Raw genomic sequence first — 23,035 nt, 5'->3', positions numbered from 1 at the left:
ACTTGGATGTGGGATTTGAGGAAACCCCACTGACTTTAGTGACAGCAAGGTTTTGGGACTAAAGAATTGGACCACAAAAATGTCTGGTAACTGAGATGGAGGTAAGGCAGGGAGGCAAGGCAGGCTTGGTGGGAAAGTGGGGACTTTCATGGATGCAGGTCAGCTTTGGATGTATCACTTTTGAGATGTCTATTAGATATGTATGTGAAGGTCTTGAATAAGCAGATACATCTCTGAGTTTGGAGTTCAGAGAAGACATCTGGTCCGCAGAGGGAAATGTGAGAGTTTGCAGTGTTTAGATGTGTCTAAAGCTGTAGATTAACTGAGCTCACCAAGAGAGGATAGCTGATTAAAAAGAAAAGACAAAGGATAATCTCTGGGGTACTACAACATTCACAAGTTGGGGAGATATGGAGGAACCAGAAGAGAAGACTGAAAAAGAGCCACCTTTGAAGCACAAGAATATCTGGGAGGGGGAAGTTCCAGAAGCCAAGGGAATAAAGTGCTTCCAAGTAGAGGGAAGGATCAGCTTAGTCCAATGCCAACAGGCCGGGGAGGCGGGGGCAGGGCTGAGCATTGGCCGCTGGGTTTGGTAATGTGAGGTCAATGGTGACAAGATCAGTTTTGGTGAGGGGTGAGGGCAAATGTCCTATTATAGGGGATTGATGAGGGAATGAGAGGGAAGGAATTAGGGGTGGAGAATAGAGATGACTCTCTTAAGAAGTTTAACTTTCTTTATAAAGAAGGAATGAAATGGGGTGGTAGCAGCATGAAGATGGGGTTGAATGGGAACTGTGTGTTTGAATGAATCAGTAGAGAGAGGAATTGATGATACAGGAGAGAGGGAGAAAGGCCAGGACCAGGTGAGGGGGTTGGGGAGGACATGACTGTAGCCCTTACACAGGAGCAGGACTGTTCTTCTGTAAAAGTAGGAGGGCAGGGGAGCTCGGGTGCCCTCTGTGGAAGGTTTTAGGGGAAACAGGAAGCATAGGTACCACTTGAGAGGGAGGAGCTGGGAGTAGGGTGTGAGGTTGGAGGAAAGCACACAGTGGGAGGGAAGGTCCAGGGGCACTTCAAAGGATGTCTGGAGAAGGCTGAGGGCCACTGGAGCATATCCTCCAGCACGTGCTTTTCTCCAGCCACAGTCAGCAGCCTGGGCATGGGTTTAAGATGGGTGGAGAGTTGGGTTTTACCAGAGGTGGACGCTTGGCAAGTAAGACTGACTAGTTCAGAGAGAGAAAAGAGAGTTCAGAGATACTGAGGTTTGAATGTGTCCCCCAAAGTTCATGTATTGGAAATTTGATCCCCATTGCAACAGCATTGAGAGGTGGGAGCTTTCAGAGATGATTGGGTCATGAGGGCTTGGCCCTCATGGATGGAGTAATGTCACATCAGTGGGCTCCTGATAAAAGAATGAATTCAGGCCGGGCATGGTGGCTCATGCCTGCAATCCCAGCACTGTGGGAGGCTGAGGCGGGCGGATCATGAGGTCAGGAGATCAAGACCATCCTGGCTAACACTGTGAAACCCCGTCTCTACCAAAAAAAAAAAAAAAAAAATTAACCAGATGTGGTGGCATGCACCCGTAGTCCCAGTTACTCAGGAGGCTGAGGCAGGAGAATCACTTGAACCTGGGAGGCGGAGGTTGCAGAGAGCTGAGATCGTGTCATTGCACTCCAGCTGGGCAACAGAGTGAGACTCTATCTAAAAAAAAAAAAAAAATGAATTCAGCCCCTTTCCTTCTCCTCACTCTTGTCGTTTCTTGCCCTTCCGCCTTCTGTCATGTGATGACACGACACAGTAAGAAGACCCTCACGGTAAGAAGATGCAGCTTCTTGATCTTGGACTTCCCAGTCTCCAGAAGCATGAGTCAAACAGATTTCCATTCATTATAAATTACCCAGTCTCGGGTATTATGCTATAGCAGCACAAAATGGACTAGGCAAGAATGTACATGAGGAAGCATTCTACACTGTAGATTTTAATGATGTGAGATTTAGTGAAGGTGAGGAGGGAAAAATGGACATGAAGGGGTAAGGACAGTAAAAAGTTATAGGATAAATGGATTTGCAACTTACATGTAGTGTTCTTTGGTTTGCAAAATACAGTAGTGTTCTTTGGTTTGTTTTGGGCACTTAGGGTATTTGGTGTGGTTGAAAAAGCATAGACTTTGGAGCTGCACAGATAAGAGTTCAGTTTTTCAGCTCAGTCACTTAAGAGACGCTTAGCCACACCTCATTTCTTCTTCTATAAAGCAGGGCCCTCATTCTTCCCTTGTATGCTTATATGAGGTGCCATTTAGAAGACACAGGTGAAGGGGTGCAGTGAGTGGCACTTACCACGGGGGTTTCTGAAACAAGGTCCCATGTCCTCACCCACCGGCACCGAAAGTATTAAAATGATTATTTAAATAATTTAATGACTTACATCATTATTCATATGAATAATTATTTGTTATTAAATGGTTAATTAACTATTTAAATCACCCTCTGAAGATACTGATTCAACAGAAGTTAGTTTAAAAAAATAAACAGAGCTGGGCGTGGCAGCTCACACCTTTAATCCCAGCACTTGGGGAAGCTGAGGTAGGTGGATCCCTTGAGGTCAGGAGTTTAAAACCAGCCTGGTAGACATGGTGAATATCATAAGATATTGAACTTCATTCTCATGTCCAGGATAATGGATTTAACCTCACGATAATTTTCTTTTTCTTTTTTTTTTTTTGAGATGGAGTCTTTGTCACCCAGGCTGGAGTGCACTGGTGTGATCTCAGCTCACTGAAACCTCCGCCTCCCAAGTTCAGGCGATTCTCCTGCCTCGGCCTCCTGAGTAGCTGGGATTACAGGTGTGCGCTACCACGCCCGGCTAATTTTTGTATTTTGAGTAGAGACGAAGTTTCACCTATGTTGGTCAGGCTGGTCTCATCTCCTGACCTCATGATCTGCCCGCCTCAGCCTCCCAAAATGCTGGGATTACAGGCTTGAACCACCACGCCCGGCCTAAAGTTTGTCTTAAATAAAGGGGATAAAGTGCTCTCACAGTGAGGAGCTGTCTGCTGTGGAGGCATTTGTGGTTCCAATACTGCTGGTAGGCAGGTGTATATTAGATCAGCACCTGGGAGTGCCCACCCATAGTGGAGGGTAGGGCAGGTGGCCTGGTTAGCGGGGCAGAGGGCTGGTGTGGCAGGGTGGGGGTCAGATACTGGACACTAATTGGTGGGAGAGGGAGAGCTGCTTGTCATCCGATGTGTTTGGGATATGTTAGTTTCTGCCATTCTGTTTCCTCTTCTTTCTCTTTTATTCCTGTTTTTCTTGAGGGCCAAGCATAGTGTCCCTCCTAAAGCATGGCTCGCCTACCTGGAAAGTGCTTGACAGTAAATCTTCACGAAAGATTAAAGCACACTAAGGCACATGGTAAGAATGCTGGTGATCCCGCAAGCCTCATTCTAGAGGAAGGAGAGGCAGTCACCTCCCCACCCTGCTGGGATTGACTGCCTGAAGCCCAGTGGGCTGGCATCCGTCTGCTGCGTGTACTGACATCCGGCACAGCAGTTACTGCCCTGTTCTGCCATGCTTGCTTCGGTCCCTTTCAGTTCTAGCAGATGTAGTCCCCTGAGGGTGGGGATTGCTCTGGATTTAATACTGTGTCCCTGGAACTTAGCAAAGCCCCTGTCACTCAGTTGAAGTGAGTTTCAGATCTGCAGAGAGACAGAAGGACTCTTTAAATCTGCACCAGGTTAATGAAATGTCCTTATTTTTAATAATGTTTACCTTTAAAAATATTGTGTTCCAGGGCCTCTCTGTTTCAAGACAACTGCAATGGTTCCCAGTGACTAGCGACAGTGCAGCAGCATGAAGTTACTTCACCTGGGCAGACGTGCCAGTGCCCCAGTCACAGTCCTTGGCTAAGCCGAGAGTTCACCTAGAACTTTGGTGGGCAGTTTGCCTACACCCCTGCAATAGGTATCCTCTACATTAGCTCCTGGGGGTCTCCTGCTATTCCATCTCTAGTGTAACTCCTTCCCCTTGACTGTGGGATGAACTTAGCACTCATTTCTAATAAATAGAACACAATGAAAGTGATGGACGTCACTTTTGAGGTTGGGTTACACACAGAAGACTGTCTTTGGTCATGCTTGTCCTCTCTTGCCCTCTGCTTGCTTACTCTGAGGAAGCCAGCTGCCACGTGTGAGCTGTCCCATGGAAGGCCCTTGTGGCAAGGAACTGAGGGTGGCTTTTGACCAACAGCCAGCAGAGAACTGAGTTCCTCAGCCCATCAGCCTGTGAGGAGCTGAATCCTGCCCACAAACCCCTGAGTGAGCCTGGAAATGGATCCTCCCCCAGTTGAACCTTGAGATGCTCGCAGTCCCAGACAAAACCTTGCTGGCAGCCCCTGAGAGAAGCTGAGCAGAATCACCCAGGAAAGCTGTGCCTGGGTTCCTGACCCCCAGAAACCGATATCATAGTGTGTGTTGCTTGAAGCCACTAAATTTTGGGGTAACTTTTTATGCAGCCATAGAAAACTAATGCAGCTCAGCTGTCTGCTTAACTTCAACTACTGCTTCTTTCTGACCAAGGGCCTTCTCTGTCCACTAGAGCATCCCTGGTTGCAGAAGCGACAGCCTAGACAGGCCTGGAGTTACTGTCCCAGGAGCAACCCTCAACCAGCGAAGAATGGGAGTTGGTAGATAAATATTCCCCCTTGCTAAGGCTTAGAGGCACAGTTCTAAGACGTGTTCGTGTTTGGCACAACCCGTTGGAGGGCCCAGTGGAACTGAGCCACGGTTGCCCACATAGGTCACCATTTGTTAAAGCCCATGTCAGTGGCTTCCTTCCCTTCCCCAACTTCTTACCATGCTTCCCGAGGTCACTTCCCAAATAAACTACTAGCATCCAAATACTGTCTCAGGGTCCGAAGGAACCGAAACTCCAATGAAGCCTCTATATGGTATTTTCTAAAAGTTCCCTTAAGGATGTAAAATAGCTAACACAACCTCCAAAAGTTGTATTCAATTCCGTATGTAAGGCAACAGCAAGTACCTCCTCTAGACAAGGGTGAATAGGGTGAGCCTGAGCAACTTTTGCAGTACTTTTTCTCTTTTTCCTCATTTATAAATCTCAATGTCTGCTCCATGATGCTAAGAGTCCTAGGGCTTGTGACAATGACAACCACAAACAACACATGTTTTAGAGTTGAGAATTTAGATATTCCCAAACAATCAAATAGTGAAGCTGTGTGATGGGTCTCAGAGGATCCTGTGGATGCTGGTGCCATAGAGATAACGGCTGATGGTCTCTGCTCCTCACCAAGTCCTCTGTCGCTACTCCACTGCCCCACTCAGCACTGCTGTGCCTGTGGAAATTACAGAACTTTTTATGCCTCTAATAATCCTTTGGCTCCTTTCTTGAGGATTAGTTGAAAATGAGAACGGGCGTGGTGGCTCATGCCTGTAATCCCAGCACTTCGGGAGGCTGAGGCAGACGGATCACTTGAGTCCAGGAATTTGAGACCAGTCTGGGCAACATGATGAAAGTCCCTCTCTACCATAACTATAAAAATTAGCCAGATGTGGTGGGGTACACCTGTGGTTCCAGCTACTCGGGAGGCTGAGGTGGTAGGATTGCTTGAACCCAGGAGGTAGAGGTTGCAGTGAGCTGAGATAGCACCACCGCACTCCAGTCTGGGGTAAAACCCTGTCTCAAAAAAAAAAAAAAAAAAAGAAAGAAAGAAAATGACCACATTGCCAGGATACTCTAATGTAAGCGTAGGTTGAAAATACTTTCTAGAATGAGCTGATGAGAATGGTGAGGGGGAGCTCTTGAAATCCACTGCCCCTTTGGAAATAGGCACTGGGTGTAACACTAGCCCAGCCCAGCAGTTCTCAAGTGGGGATGATTTTGCTCCCTATTCCTCTAGGGGACATTTGCAATATCTGCAGACATTTTTGAATGTCACAGTAAGGGAGGAGACCACCCCTCACCTTGTCTTATGCCCAATTTCTGCCTCCAAAGGAAGAAGAAGTAAAAACTAAAAGGCAGAAATGAAATCCGCAGGCAGACACCCTGGTGCTGTGCCCTGGGCCTGGTAGTTAAAGATCAACCCCTGACCTAATCGGTTATGTTATCTATAGATTCCAGACATTTAATGGAAAAGCACTGTGAAAATCCGTGTCCTGTTCTGTTTCATTCTGATTACTGGTGCATGCGGCCCCCAGTCACATACCTCTTCTTGCTCAATCGATCACGACCCTCGACCCTCTCACGGAGACCCGCTTAGAGTTGTGAACCCTTAAAAGGGACAGGAATTGCTCACTCGGGGAGCTTGGCTCTTGAGACAGGAGTCTTGCAAAGCTCCCGGTTGAATAAACTCCTTCCTTCTTTAACTTGGTGTCTGAGGAGTTTTGTCTGTGGCTCATCCTGCTCCAACAGTTGTTGCAGGGGTAAGGGGCGTTTTACTGGCATCTAGTGGGCTGAGTCCAGGGATGCTGCTCAACATCCTACAATGCACAGGACAGACCCCACAACAAAGAATCATCCAACCTCAAATGTCCATAGTGCTGAAACTGAGAAACCTGCACTACAGCCAACTCTTTAAAAATAAAACTGTGGGTCTGGGTGCGGTGGCTCATGCCTGTAATCCAAACACTTCGGGAGACTGAGGCGGGTAGATCACTTGAGGTCAGGAATTCGAGACCAGCCTGGCCAATATGGCAAAACCCCGTCTCTACTAAAATAACAAAAATGAGCTAGGCATGGTGGTGGCACCTGTAATCCCAGCTACCCAGGAGGCTGAGGCGTAAGAATTGCTTGAACTGGGGAGGCAGAGGTTGCAGTGAGCTGATATCATACCATGGCACTCTAGCCTGGGTGACAAAGTGAGACTCGGTCTCAAAAAAATAAAAATAAATACATAAATAAATACATAAATAAAACTGTGAGGAGATGGGTTTATACATAATGCTATTGACAAGTGAAATCAATTTAGAATGTAAAGAACAAAGTTTTTATTTAAAAGGAAAGGCAGGCAGCAGTTTTCTTTGAGGGAGGTCGTGAAGCCCAACGGTTAATGGCTTGGCTTTAAAGTAAAAGTTGAGGTGCTGCTGGACTCCAGAGTCTGTATTTACTGCTCTGTGACCTTGGCGAAAGATGTGAACCTCTTTAGATATGTTTCCCCGTTTGTAACATAGGTTTAGTAATGGTGCCTGCCGCACTGAACTGTGAGAATTAAATGAGCAGAGCATAGAAGTGTGAAAGGATAAGATCTTGCGCCCCTTCAAGCTGGGAACTGCTCCCATTCTATTCAAAGTCACCCCTCTGCTCGCTGACATAGATGCATATCTGATTGCCTCTGTTGGAAAGGCTAATCAGAAACTCAAAAGAATGCAACCATTAGTCTCTCACCTACGTGTGACCTGGAGGCCCCCTCCGCTTCGCTTTAAGTCTTCCCGCCTTTGCTTCGAGTTGTCCCGCCTTCCCAGACTGAACCAATGTACTTCTTACGTGTATGGATTGATGTCTCGTGTCTCCCTAAAATGTAGAAAACTAACCTACGCCCTGACCAAGAATAGTTCTGGCCAGTGCGCCCTGGAAATGAGACCTGGGAATGTGAAGTCTTCATGTCGGCAGGACTTCCTGAGGCTGTGCCACAGGCGTGGGTCCTCAAACTTGGCAAAATAAACTTTCTAAATTAACTGAGACCCATCTCAAATGTTCGGGATTCACAGAAGGCTCTCAGTGCAAAGCGTCGCATCCAATAAGCCCTTAATAAACGGAGGCAAGGTAAGAACAAAAGCAAGGAAGAACAGGGGCCTGGAATCCAAGGACTGCAGGTAACAGCAGGGCAGCGAGAAAACGGACTGTTCCACCCTCAAACATATTAGTATGAGGACAGAATCCTCTCCGAAATCCTGCTTGTGAAATCATCACACAATCTGCCTTACCACCCAGAATGTCTCTGTCTAAATTCCTGCTGGTTTTGATTTTCATTCTTCAATGTTTATTTCTTGAACGTAAATAAGCAATCCACGGCCGGGGCCTGTGGGGGCCTTCACACAAACGAAAGCATTCTCACGGCGGGCTTGCTGCCTCTCCCCACGCTCCTTAAGCGACGCTCCGGGTTACTGCGGGAAGACAGCCTGCACAAACAGAGCGGCCCAAGACAAATAAATGCTGGCCCTATTTGGTCTCCTATTCAAGGCGTGAGGCCTCAGAAGAAGAATGAGTCTTCACAGGCTGGGAGGTCTCCTGGATGCATCTGCTGGTAGCTGGCTCCTGAGAGTGAGTGAGAGAGAGAGAGAGAGAGAGAGAGAGAGAGAGAGAGAGAGAGAGAGATAGTGAGAGGTGCAGAGAGAAAGAGAGGGAAAGAAGGAGGGGGAGGAGAAGAAAGAGAAGGAGGAGGAGGGGGCGGGAGAAGGCGGGGAGGAGGGGAAATGGAGGGAAGGATGGAAGGAGAATGTACAAGCAAGGAGTCACAGTCTTTCATAACCCACTCTTGGAAGTGACATCCTATCTACTCCAGTGTAGCCAGTAGAAGGAAGTCACCAGGTCCAGCCCGCCCGTCAAGGGGAGGGAATTCTATCAGGGCATGAACAGCAGAACCCACTTCAGAAGCAGTCTACCACAAGGACCTGCATCTGCTTCGTGCACACACACTGTCGGTCCTCATGGAGTGGACCTACTGATGGATTGGACCTCCACCTAGGGTGGAGTAAACAGGCATCTTGAGGGCAGGGACTTGTATCACCGCGTGCCTAGGAGCTTGTGGAGTAATCTACATTTTCAAAGGATTTAAACTGGAGAAAAAGAATAATTCTGGCCAGCGGGCCCTGGAAATGAGACCTGGGAATGTGAAGTCTCCACAGTTTATGCACTTGGCCCATACTGTATTCAGTTCCTATTGCTGCTGTAACAAATTAACACAAATTTAATGGCTTAAAACAGCACAATGTTATTCTCTTCCAGTTCCGGAGTCCAGAAATTCTAAGTCACTTTCAGTTGGCTAAAGTTATTGGAAAGGCTGGTTCCTTCTGAAGTTCTAGAGAAAAATCCATTTCCTTGCCTTTTCCAGCTTCTGGGAGGCCACACCCTCCATCTTCCAAGCACATCACTCCAACCTCTGCATCTACTGTCACATCACCTTATGACTCTGATGCCTCCTTCATCTTTCTTATACAGACCCCTGTGTTTACATTGGGTCAACTTGGATAATCCAGTATAATTTCCCATCTCAAGATCCTTCATTTAGGCTGGGTGCAGTGCCTCACACCTGTAATCTCAGCACTTTGAGAGGCCAACGCAGGCAGATCACCTGAGGTCAGGAGTTCGAGACCAGCCTGGCCAACATGGCGAAACCCCATCTCTACTAAAAATACAAAAATTAGCCAGGTGTGGTGGTGGCACCTGTAATCCCAGCTACTCAGGAGGCTGAGGCAGGAGAATCTCTTGAACCGGGGAGACGGAGGTTGCAATGAGCCGAGATTGTGCCACACTGCACTTTAGCCTGGGTGACAGAGCAAGACTCCATCTCAAAAAAAAAAAAAAAAAAAAATCTTCATTTAGTAGCATCTGCAAAGTCTTTTGGCCATATAAGGTAACATCACAAGCTTTGGGGATCAGGATGTGGATATCTTTTGGAGGCTTTCAGCCCACCATGATTGTATAAAAGTTCACAGCAATTTAATGGATCTTATTGTCACTCTCCAATGCTGTGATTGTTACATTCTCCTCCAGGACCCCCTCCTTCCCAAACTGCAATGCCATGATTGCTAACATTCTCCTCCAAAAACCCCAAGCACAGTCAGATTGTGGGATTGGACTATTCACTACTTAATGAATCGTCTAATCCTACAATGAATAGTCCAATCCTACAATATGACTATGCTGTTGCTTGCCTGATTGCTCCCAGATCTGTCCTGCTTTTCCCCGCAAATTAATTTCCAATCCAAGGCTCTCTTGCCAACCAGCTCGCAGCTGTGTTTGGCCAGTGTGCTGGTGAGAGATTGGAGGGTAGTGGAAGAAGCCAGGGGACACCCTCTGCCCCAAGTCAGGCAGTGTCTCTTAGTGGCAGTGCTCTTCTTTAGGGTTCCAAACTCTTGCCAGACTCCCTCCATGGACCCAGATCTTACTGGGCAGCATCCACCCAAGATCCAGCTCCTCCAGGGGAGCCCCAGCTCTTAAGGCTCTGGCCCTATGGGTGGTAGCAGCTCCCTGTTGGTGATAAGCCCAGGTGGCTTCACCATCCCTTATTAACTTTTCAGCTTTCCCAACACCTTTGTAACTAATTCCTCTTATGAAATTATTTCAATTGGTCTTGAGCTGTATAGGCTCTGACTGAACCCCAACTAATATACTGGCTTTCAGGGGTTTTTATAACATTACACCAAACTATTTGTTTAACTTTATCTCCTAGATTCCTTTATTCTAGCTAACCCAAACTACATTATTATTATTATTATTTTTTTTTTTTTTAAACATAGTTTTCTGCTTCAGGAAAGGTATGCTCAAGCCACTCCGTCCATGTGAAATGCCCCTCCTCCATTATTGGCTTTGCTTGTCAAAATATTTGGGTTTTTGGAGGATCACTTCAAAATCATCCTCTTGCTACAATGCCCTCTTGATTACCATGTCTGGAATTATTTCCTTTTGCAGACGCAGTGCTGTATAGTAATGAGCTGTTGGAATGTATGCAAAGCCTCATCACACAACTGCCTTGCATTGGAGAGATTTGTTTAGGTCATAAGCTCCCACAGTTTGAGTCTGTGCAGTGTACTCTATGGGTGCTCAATACATAGACCATTTAATCAAATAAATGTTGGGATTCCAATCATGGGCATGACTCTTACTATCATTCTCTGTTAGATAAAAGAAGGTAATCAATTTTCATTCTATCCTTACTAATTATATTTACTCAAGGCTAGAAAAACAAATCTAATGTTTTAAAATTACAAAACTGCTCTCCATCCTTTCCATTCTAGTTAATTGAAAGAGTATCAATTTCCCAACCAAAAAATTCATGCCTGTGTTTCACAGTACATACATAGCTTAAAAACTCAATCAAATGTAAGATATTTCTGTCATTATTGTCACTAGTGGAGGGGTTAGCATCAACTATTTTCTTTGTCCATCAGCAGTTACTCCAGTAAATTTGCAGGCTGACAAAGTCACGTGCTCATCACCTTGTGTGATAAGCTGCAGAGCTGACCAAACAAGCATGTGTTTGATGAATTTTTTCCATTTATGTGAGTGGGGGAAATGACTCCTAGCAAAGAAACCTGACCTCATCACAGACTAAGACTGTCTAGATTGACTAGGCTACCTAAGCCAGCCTGGGATAGTGCGAACAGGGAACATAATGACCTTGGTGAGTGTCTTACCTATCAAGTGTCCAAGAGCAGGTCAAGCATGGGGTCCATTCTTCTCTTCATGCTTGGCTGCTCAGGCTCAATTTTAGGTATCCCCCAGTGACAATGACCCACACGGATCAAGAGGCAAACAGACTCAGGCTTATCCCCCTTCCTCCCTAGCCAGCATCACTGGCCAGAGTCCCAAAGGCCTGGCCTATGCTGTCAACATGGCCTAACAGCAGGGTTACCAGCTGCAAGGGACTTCCTGGAGACATTTGAAAATCTGTGGTGCCGTTCCCAACAGCCTTATTCAAACAGAAGGCAGAAACTCTGACCTGAAAAAGAGGTGCAGCCTCTAAGAACAGGCTGTCTACAACCTTCCTGAAGACCAGCACTTTCGGAGGAGTGGCTGGTTGGTAGCCTGCCCAAACCTGCCCTCTTGAGAAATATGACTTCCCAAGATGCAGAGCGTTTGAATTGATAGGAGGGCCTGCATTCATTAATGCTTTTGCTTGTGGGTCTGTTTTTGGGTAGCAGCCTCTCCAGGTCAGGAATTCATCTTTATGGTTGCTAGCGATTGTCTGGGGGCATGATATGGAGTGAGAAGGAGGGTCTGGGGACTGTAGCTTGCGCTTGACTTCTCTCTTTAAATGGCAGCGTCCGTGACCATTTCCTCTTCTCTCTTCATGTGGCCACAGGATGGCAATGTTTAGGAATGTTACTGTTACCTCCCAGGGGCTGTTTAGATCCTAGATTAGAGCTCAGCAATGCACATGAGCAACTGGAGATTTGTGTAGGGCCAAGAACTTTTAAATCGGGAACAAGAGGAGGAAAGGAAGGGTCATTTATTATGAGATTTTTTAGAAATCCAATTAAAAGTATTGCGAAGTGTATGCTGAAGGGTACTTGAGTAAATGCAGAACCTGGCTGAATCCTGCGTGAAGCCACACTGCTGGGGGTACCTACTGTCCCTGATGATGCATCTCATGCTGAATTCTGACTATTACAAGTGATTTTTCTCCCCCTGCTGGGAAGCACTTCCACAGTTATGTGACTAATTTGTCACATAATTAGTTTAGCACGCACCATGCTATAATACCTTAATCTGAATCAGTAGGTTTCCCTAGGTTGGAAGTTCCCTGGGACAAGGACCCATGCTTTCTTTATCTGTTTCCTCAATCCTGAAGATGGATTATAAACAACCTGAGCTCACTGCATGTTAAATAAGTAACTCATGGGCTGAAATAGTATCAGAGTTTAGGGACAAAAATTCCTGTAGACTAATTTGTCAAAGAATGAGCCAGAAAGGTAATATTTGGCCTGAATTTTGAAGAGGACTCAAAGGAGAGGGGGCTGGTTAGGAGTGGCTCAGATAGCCCCCTCTCCACTCACCTCGCTCAGCCCGGAGCATGGGGAAGAGGACATTCTGAGTTTAGAGGAGCTGAGGCAAAGGGGTGTGGAAATCAGAAAGCCGTGTTCAGGGCTGCTTGTGACATGGAGAAAAAAATATGGGATTATGGTAAATACAACTGGAAGAGCAGATCTAGGCATTTAATTTGAGGAGTTTTTAAATGATGTTAATGAGGCCTTTTTGCTTGATTTTTTCCATTTTTCCTTCCAGTGATAGCCCAGATTTGCGATTGACACAATGAGGGAGCAGCTGTTTGCTTAAACAACCCAGGAAACTGCTAGAGAGGAATGGGAAACGGTGATCCACAGACCTCAAGCTCTGGAGAGGCAGGAACAGGCACCCTGACCTGCTCTGACTCACAAGGCTCCAGGCGATGGCCCCAGGGGAGGGTCCTGGGTAGTGGCCCCAGGAGGTGGCATTAGATGGTGGCTACGGGTAGTGGCCTCAAGTGATGGATCCCAGATGGTGACCCTCAGGGGGTGGCACCGGATGGTGACCCTGGGTGGCTGCCCCTGATTCTCTGTCCCTGTAACTCAAACAGAGGCTATTTTCAGCTCCACTACCCCCTCCCCACATCATGATCTCAGGGGGCCCAGAGGAGGCTGCACAGTTTTGTGACTTCAGAACGTGGCAGGCAGAGGAACTGGAGCTTTCCTGCCAGCAGGAGTTGGATAGATCAGACAGGGCCCCTGGAGAGATTGCTGATGAGTATGGATGAGTCAAAAAGTCAATGGCACCCTGGGAAGGTGTTGGGCATGGCTCGTACCTCTCACACACAAATTTAAAAAATTGGTTTGCAGCATAGACATCCCTTAGTGCAGTGCAAGTTCAGCAAAATACAGGGGAGCTAGATACCTGTTTTATTCCAGCTAATCAGATTATATGAACTGATTAAGTAGGCTTTGTTAATCACATTCACTTATAAGCAGTGGAGAGCTTTATTAATAAGTCTTAGGTTGGCAACTTTAAATACCTGGCATTCAAAAGCAATTCCAAATGCTTTTGTACTGCAAACTTCTGGACTCTAAGAAAATAGCTAACACCTGGTGTGCTGCATTCCTGCAATGCTCAAAGACATTATAGAAGAAAAAAAAAAAAGGAACGTGTCCCAAGCTTTCATAAAGTAAGCTATTGCTCTGCTCTGAAAGCTGTTCTCTGATTTTGTTCACGGTTTCCCTCAACCTTCCTTCAGAAGAGTTGCAGCCCTGACGGGCTGTTGATGAAGAGATGCATCATCAACAAACGGGGCTTCTCTGGGCAGTAGATGGATACAGGTGGTCTGTTCTTCCCATTTTAAAGACAGAAAAGCTGGGATACATCATAATTTGTTTGCTTAATATGCCCCCTCACATAGAGAGGAAAGAAATTAAGGAAATGGAGAGACTAGGAACTGGAATCCAGACACCTCAACTCCCAGACTTCCCCATGACTTCTCCAATGTAAATAACTCAGTGGCTGTCCACTGTCAATGGTGGCAATTGGCTTTGGGTGTGGTGATTGGGCACACAGTCTGTAAAGTTGAAAGGGTTTGGAGTCCTGGGCTTTCCCTGTGTTAAATTTGGCCAAGCTAACTACTCTGTGCCTCAGTTTCCTCATCTAAACCTCTTTGTATTTTAGGATCGAATGAGTTATCGCATGTAAAGTGTTTGGAACAGACCCTGCCACACGTGAGGAGCTCACTAAATGGCGGCTATGGTGATATCTGTGGTTCCTGTTACAGCTGTGGTAAAGCCAAGCGGCAGTGGGAGACCTTTACTGACAGTGCCTGCCTTCAGTAACTTCAGGATGTGGTGGTGGATGACGAACACAGACACATAAAATAATACTTAGGAGGTCACATGCGGATTAGGGCTCACAGGGTGGAAGCCAGGTGTCACATACGCAAATGCGTTAAAAGGCCAAGTAGGCAGCTCAAGCCGGGAAGTGAGGGATGTAACAAGAAGTAGGGAGTCTGAGGCCTCGAGACATGCGGGTCTGTCTGCAGGCATTCCAATGCCTCCAGACGTGCAGGTCTATCTGCAGGCATTCCAATGCATTGTGAAACTTTCTGTGGGCTGTACCGATCACATCTGAGGGCTGAGTCATGCTCAGAAGCTGCTGCAATTACTGAGATTTGAAGTGAAAAGGAAAATAGGATGGGTTAAAAAAAAATGAGACAATAACAGGAAGCCAGACTATGGCCAAAATGAAAGGTGAAGAACTCTTGCCCTTTGGACCTGTGGTGCAATACCCAGGCCCCGGGGAGGGGGGGGACACAGGTGTGGAGCCAGAGACTGGGGGTCTCGTTGCCAGATTAGCCGCCCTCACCCAGGAGCACCCCTTCTTCTATTTCCCCTTCCCTCCTTTTTTTCTTGCCCTCCCTTCTTTTATGTCCTTTATCTTTTCCCCCACATTTATCTTCTCCTTTTTTTGTCACCCTAGGCCTGGTGTGGTACCCAGTGGTACCTAGGGACGGTGCAAAGATTTATCGGTGACACTCAGCATTGGTTCAGTGATCTTATACCAGGCCGCGCTTTCCGCATCCTCCACAATACTCATATCCGAAAGCGTTAATTCTGGAAAGAGTTGTTAGCAGAGCAAGGAGAAGGAGTAGCAACATACAAAACCTCAAGGAGGCCGGGCGCGGTGGCTCACGCCTGTAATCCCAGCACTTTGGGAGGCCGAGGCGGGTGGATCACAAGGTCAGGAGTCTGAGACCAGCCTGACCAACATGGTGAAACACCGTCTCTACTAAAAATACAGAAATTAGCCAGGCATGGTGGCGCACGCTTGTAATCCCAGCTACTCAGGAGGCTGAGGCAGGAGAATTGCTTGAATCTGGGAGGCGGGGGTTGCAGTGAGCCGAGATTGCGCCACTGCACTCCAGCCTGAGTGACAGAGCAAGACTCTGTCTCAAAAAAAAAAAAAAAAAAAAAAACCTCAAGGAATAATTGAAGAAAAATGGATAAAACCAGAGTGCCAACAAAGCTATATTTCTGGCTCATCCAAGCATGGACCAGAAACTAATCATTTAGAAATAAAAACTCATTTTCTATGTTGTAAGTAATACACAAAAGAAATCATCACTTGTCCTTAGCTATTAATCCATTATATCTGGCAAAGATAACATCAAACTTCTTTCTTTCCTTTAGCTAATCTGCTAAATTTCTCTGAGTAACCCCCAAGACATTATTTGGATGAAGTTACATTATCCATAAACATCACTAAGAACCACACCCTGACCATCTGTCAGCAATGTGGATCTTGTCTAATTGGAAACCAAGAAGTTAAAGGAAACAAATGAGCCTCCCAACAGAGGAGAGAAGGCAAACAGTCCTGCAAGAAGAAGAAGAACTACGGGGCACACGGCTCCAAGTGTTAGTGTGAGTGAGGCAGGGGAGAAGGTGGGGACAGTACAGATAGACGGCTGGTCACTCTCAAGTGTAATATTAACAATATGGCCTGTGAGTGCCACATGATCAGTATGGCCAAGGGACATAAGTTTAGTATCAGAAAGACAAGAGTGTATATCTTGACCCTGTCACTGATGATCGCTGTAATCATGAATATGTTACTTTGCCTTCTTGGGCCTTTTGCTTCATTTGAAGAATGAGAGTGATAACATCACCAGGGTCATTGGTACAGGAATTCACCTACATTCAAAGGTACACCTGTCAAATGCACACCTATCAAGGCTTTGGTACAGAAAATCACCTACATTCAAATGTAGGTCTACATGAGTTGGGGCAGATAAAATCACCAATCGTTATAAAGCTTCCTCCCAATCTGGTTTTCTACTGTTGTGAGGAGCTAGCTCCCTCTTTCTCTGGGTTGGGTTGCATTCCGCTTGCATGCTTTAGGAGAAAGAGCTAAGCTTGGGACATTTTCCTTGTACTCTCACCCTCCCCTCAGCATATCGCCCTTTGAACTTTTGTGGTAGTAGTTTTACTGTTTGGTTTCTCTTCCTGAAAAGTTTGGTTTCTCTTCCTTAAAAGCTTCCAGGAGTTCATGCACGAGTTTCTTCCTTTGAAACCCCAATTAAATGACGTTGTTTTTTACAGGATATAATTCCAATAGGAATAAAAAGATAACAGCAACAAATTTTGGAAACCAGTAAGCAGATGGATGAGTGTTGATCAATTTGGCTGACCTGAGGAGGCAGAATCCTAGCCAATAGTCGGAAAAAAACCAAAAAAAAAAACAAAAAAAAACGCCCAGCAATTTTACAAAGATACCCAAAGGCTCAGGCATCCACGACACAAGTATCTATGGAAATGGGTTTAAAGGTGAGACTAGAAACACGACTCTTGATGAAAAGTCTAGTCAACAGGCAGTTAGATCTCTAGATAGCTTTGCCTGCTCTATGTAGACCAGGGGCTGCTCTTCACCACTCCCAGCAGGAGATAAGTGTTATTTTCTGGACTGAGTACTAAGAGGAGGGGGTCTCTGTCCTGGGGAACACTAGGCACAGTTAACAATAAGGATACCATAAAAACAGGGGCATTGACCCCCAGGCTTCTTCCCATAATATTGACAGCCGGGTCTCTACCCTCCAGGCAAGAGACCAGATGGTTCTTCTCTGGGGAATTTGCCCAGTTCAAGAGGAAAGACCTAAAGATACTAATGTCAGAGGTTCCCTAAGGGAATGGCCCAACCTGGTCACTTTACACCGAAGCTCACATTCAATAAGCCCCATCTGTGTGTTGACAGCTTCCAATCAGAATTTTAAGGCTTTGCTCTTAAATATGAGCAGAGTATCAGGGGTCACTAGGCGTTTGAGGTGAACCTCTAAAAATAAAGATGGAAACCAAAACAAATAGCAAAAAACAAATTGGAGAAACAGAGACCATTTAAGAAAAAATACTTAAAAATATAATTAAATTCTCAGAGAAAGCATCCATGAAACACGAACAAGATGCTGTTATGCTATAAAAAATATCAAGGGGATAAAAGAGGGCTTTTAGAAATTAAAAGCACTGCAGCTGAAATGGAAAACCAACAAGAGGTTTTGGAAGATAAAGTTATCTTATCTCAAAGTGGAACAAAAATAAAAACAGAAGTGAGGGAAAAGAGAAAAGATAAGACGGCAAAAACAGAAGGAATGAAAATAACCACTCAATCAGAAGATTTTACAGAATGAAACATCCAGAACAACCGGGGAAAATAACACCACATTAAGGTACCGCATCATGAGCTTTCAGACCACTTAAAACCAAAAGAAGATCCTATGGGCTTCCAGGGAGGAAAACCAAGCTACTTACAAAGGACTGGAAATCTGAAGGGCTTTGTGTTTCTCAACAGTTCTGAAATCTACACAGTAATGGATCAATTCCACCTAAAATTATGAGGCTATTGAAGTTATTTTTAGATTAGTATTCTATTTTCAATCAAATATTAATCAAGTGAGAGGGTGGCACAAAAACATTTTCTTGATCTTAAAATGTTTAATTCCCAAGCACTTTTTCTTGAAAATCTCTTGGGAGAATTGATCAAGAAAAAGGAAGACACGAGTTTTAGAAAACAGGAGGTCTCGCATGAAAGACCCCCTCAGGACAAGGGTGAGGCAACTGTGTACCTGGCAGTCTGATCTGTGTACCAGATCAGGTTGGAGCCATCAGCATTTCTAGGAGAGATGACTTCTAGGCAAAAATCGCAGAATAGTTAATGCATCAGAATGTCTTGATTTAGACAGCTGAGTGTCTTTAAATAATTCTTGACTAGGTGGAAAGGTTGAAGTTGACTCAATGGCAAATACATATTTGCCATTACAAAGCTAAACCAACAAAGAAAACTATCATTATTAACTCCAGGAAAAACAGAATTGTACAGAAAAGTAATCAGAGAATATTATTATAATAATGTAATCACTGGTTACTGATCTAACCAAGATTATACAACATACATATACACATGCAGATAGATTGATAGATAACTACATTGAGAAGATGTATATGTGTGTTGATGGTGGTGGAAATAGAGTTAAATTCTCATCTTTCACAGTGGAAAGTCGAAGTGTGATGATTTCATCTAAGAAATATTAAGAAGTGGCAGGGTGCACAGTGGCTCACACCTGTAATCCCAGCATTTGGGGAGGCTGAAGAGGGAGGATCGCTTGAACCCAGGAGTTCAAGACTAGCCTGGGCAAGCTGGTGAGACCCTATGTCTACAAAAAAAATAAATAAATAAACAAATAAAAGAAATTAGCTAGGCATGGTGATGCATGCCTGTAGTCCCAGCTATTTGGGAGGCTAAATGGGAGGATCACTTGAGCCTGGTAGGTTGAGGCTGCAGTGAGCCGAGATGGCGCCACTGCCTTCCAGCCTAGGCAACAGAGGGAGACTCTGTCTCAAAAAAAAAAAAAAAAAAAAAAAAAAAAATTAAAAAGTACTCTCAATTGATTTAACAAAAAGCCAGAAAAGTATTGGGTAAAAACAAGCATATAAATAAACTATTTAGGATTATGGAGGCAAATGTCAAGATAATGGCTAAAAAGATGTGAAAAATGGTTGCCTCTGATAAGGAGAAAATGAGAGCAACTGGGTGGGACCACTGTTATTTTTCATAATAAACCTTGTAAAGCTATCTCACTCTTTAAATGTATGTAGCCATAACACAGTTAGAAAATAAAATACATGTGACTCATACCACCAACTATTTTATCTTTGACATACTAATCTACAAATGTTGGAAGTTTATTTATTATCACTGCAAGCAATACATTGTTTTTGACAGTGTGCCCGTGTCTTTTCTAACTGTATTACTTTCCTCAATGACACTTGTTTCTGGAAGTGTTAAGAAATTTAACTTGAAATTGTGTTATAGTAACTTCTCTTGAATTTCTCTGTTGACATCCGCTCATTTTCTCTATTTGACGTTTCAGGAAATAGCTCATCTCTGGTCTGACCTTAAAGCTTTCCTTAATGAACAACTGCAATCTTTAACATGTTTCTGGGTCTACTGGAGGCATTTTTATTCCTTTTGTTTTGGCATCTATATTCATGTTATTGTTTTTTAGTGAAATAACTCCTAAGTAAGTAGAATCAAAGGATGAACTTGAAGACTGCTGATTAAAAACATGTGCATGTATTAATAACAGAAAGTAAATGTCTAGGAGGTTATCCTAAGAGTAATCAGAGATGAAGTTAAAGATTTTCATTCAAGGATGTCCATCAAAGCCTTACTTATGACTTAATAAATAAAGGATTATAATACGTCCAAATGACAGAACTGTATGTAGCTGCTAGGCAACATATTAAAGAAAATATCAATTGGTATGGAAAATATTTATAACATATTGCTAAGTAAAATACATACATCAGTAAACCAAAAGGTTTTATGTATAAACATGTAATTTTTGTAAAAAAAAAAATCTATTTAAATATAAAAGAGACATATATTAGAATGCCTAAAGTAGTCTTGGCAAGATCTTAAGTAACCTTGAATCTGTTGTGTTTTTGTTTTCCAAGCTTTCCCCATGAAGCATAAATGGATTTTGTAATTAGGAGAAAAGTGCTATTTTAAAAACAAAAGCAAACAAAAAAATACACCCTGACTTATTTTTCTTGTCACTGAGAAGACTTGGCTTTGCTGGAATTAAGATTATTGGAGGAAAAAAGAGTAAAAATCCTTCCAGTCGATGCTATCTGGGTTTGGTTCTGGGTTTGGAAGGCTTAGCATACTTTGGGCCAGTTCTGTGATTTGTTCCGGCCCTGTGAGTAGACACGTTTCTTATCATCCTCTGGATTCTTCAGATTACTGCCATTTTAAAGTAGTTTATAACAGCATAGCTACTCAATCCATTCAAAGGTATCAGGTTTAATAGATTTGCTATTTGACTTAAATCAAAGGCTCTATAATTGGTGAGCAAGGTCACCTGCCAGTTCCTGGGCAATTAGAAGATCAGGCTTCCTATATGTTTTTCCCCCTACCTGCTTAGACAAGAGGCTTTTTGTTACCATACAAGTCTTTCATGCTACACTTGCAGCAGCAGTGACAAGGAATACTGAAATTTAGTAAAATGCTCATACCAGGCCACAGAGGGGAGGGTGTGGAAATGGTGTCTGTAACAACAGTTGGCGTGATGCCAGGGAAAGACAGCTTGAGGTGACAACTAGCACTTGCAGAACTGCTTTGGCGATGCCCATGGCCCGGACTAGCTGGAGAATGTGCCAGGGTGTGGCAGGGAGGCAGGAGGCCTGGAAGCTTCCCCACATCATTTACTGCAGTTGTGCATTTGAAAGAGATAACTACGATGGGGAAGATGGCAGTTGAATTATAGGGCTAAGACATCTGAGCCCTTAGAACAAAATTTCCCTTGAAACACGGGGCTATGTTTGCCCATGCTGTGCTAAGCTTCCCTACAGACAAATATGGAGTGTCTTTAAACCAGTGGATAACAGGCTGGGTGTGGTGACTTACACCTATAATCCCAGCACTTTGGAAGGCCAAGGTGGGTGGATCACCTGAGGTCAGGAGTTCGAGACCAACCTGGTCACCATGGCGAGACCCCATCACTACTAAAAATACAAAAACTAGCCTGGTGTGGTGGTGTGCGTCTGTAGTCCCAGCTACTCAGGAGGCTGAGGTGGGAGGATGGCTTGAGCCCAGGAGGGAGAGGTTGCAGTGAGCTGAGGTCACGCCTGCACTCCAGCCTAGGTGACAGAGCTAGAACTTATATCAAAACAAAAAACAAAACAAAAACAGTCGAGAACAGGTTCCACCTCATGGAACAGTGGCATATCTGAAAGTTCAAAACAATTCCCCGAGCAACTTTACCTCACAATCTCGTTGGAAAGGCTGCATCTGTGGGGCCCTGGAAGAGACTCAGCAGCAGACAGGGTCTCCGGAGCACACGGCACGAGGAAGAATGCACGAAGGTCCACCGCAGTCGAATCAGCCGAAGCACAAGACAAACACAAGTAAATGCTTCCATTGTGTAGCTTGCACGAGAGCAAGTGCTTTCCCAGAGTGGAAATGAGGGAGACTTCTTAAGACTGGTGAACCACTCACAGGAGAATGAAAAGTAAACACTGAGTCCTTGAGAAATTTCTGAATATCCACGAGGAAGTATTCCTGGCTGGATCCACCTGACTGCTTTAGCGTTCCCTATTAGTGTCTCTTTAGCACTTGCAGGTCTCTGTTCCTTACTTTTTACACTCTATATAAAACACGATCTACATTTTCTTCTTTTTTCTTATTTTCACCCAGGCTGGAGGGCAGTGGCATGATCTTGGCTGACTGTGGCCTCAACCTCCGGGCTCAAGTGATCCTCCCACCTCAGCCTCCTGAGTAGCTGGGACCTACAGGCGCATGCCACCACACCTGGCTATTTTATTTGTTTGTTTATTTATTTATTTATTTATTTATTTATTGTAGAGATGGGGTCTCACTGTGTTGCTCAGGCTGGTCTCAAACTCCTGAGCTCAAGCAATTCTCCTGCTTTTGCCTCCCAAAGTGCTGGGATTACAGGGGTGAGCTAGCATACCCGGCCTGATCTACATTTTCTGGGAATGTTTTATCCTCTGCTATCTCGATCCCAGGTCCTTGATCTTGTGCCCAAAGTCATGGATGGACATCATGAGATTCAAGAATTCCCAGAAATTTAGTGTCACATTATGTAGGCATGTAAGTGACTCTCAGAGGAGCCCCTGACTCAAAAAATGTTGGAGAGCCACTACTCTGTCTGGGTTCTATGCTTGGTCAAAATAGAAATCTCATCTTTAATTTGCTTTGTACTAAGATTTAACATCCATTTGCTGAGAACTTACCAGGTACCATGCCTGGTGCTTTAAGATATATTCTTTCATTTAATCTCCACCCAACCTAGACAGAGTTCGTAATGTCATCTCCATTTTACTTCAGAGGCACCGTATTCACAATGGTGAAGTGACTTACCCAGGATGTCACCACTATAAATGTCAGAGCTGTGTTGAGACTGGGCCTCTCTCTCCCCTGGATGCAAGGCCTGGTCTTCCCCAGAAGTTGGGACAAAGGGCAGGCATGGCCCAGGGCGGTCAACATAGTCAGTGATAAAATTCCACTGAATGACTGGCAGCATGTGAAGGGGGTCATTGAAATATGGGCTATGGAAACCCATGAAAGGAGTCAATCTCTGTGGACTTCATGAAAACCTCTATCCCTGAAGGGCCAATCCTGCTCCCTGTCATATTCAAAGGATCCCTAATTGAATTGCAACTTTAAAAGACAGCTTATCATGTTATTCAGCCTTAAAAAAGGAAGGAAATTCTGACACATGCTATAACATGGATGAACCTTGAGGACATTGTACTAAGTGAAATAACCTG

General features: G+C 44.8%; 1 long non-coding RNA gene across 2 annotated transcripts in view; it reads right to left on the bottom strand.

Annotated features, from left to right (window-relative positions):
• The window catches only part of LOC141408978 (uncharacterized), a 67,958-nt gene extending 46,263 nt beyond the window's left edge, over positions 1-21,695 (bottom strand). Inside the window, exons 1-2 of one of the 2 annotated variants that reach the window (XR_012426926.1) lie at positions 21,507-21,695; positions 6,980-8,270 (exon numbers count right to left, since the gene is read on the bottom strand). This is a non-coding gene — a long non-coding RNA (uncharacterized lncRNA). Of the gene's footprint in view, positions 1-6,979; positions 8,271-21,506 lie in introns of those variants that run through there. The other variant, XR_012426927.1, reaches the window with a different exon arrangement.
• Positions 21,696-23,035: the final 1,340 nt, after the last annotated feature.

This window comes from Macaca fascicularis, chromosome 17 (genome assembly GCF_037993035.2).
Source record: "Macaca fascicularis isolate 582-1 chromosome 17, T2T-MFA8v1.1".
Lineage (NCBI taxonomy): Eukaryota > Metazoa > Chordata > Mammalia > Primates > Cercopithecidae > Macaca > Macaca fascicularis.
This window is presented reverse-complemented; position numbering and strand designations above follow the sequence as displayed.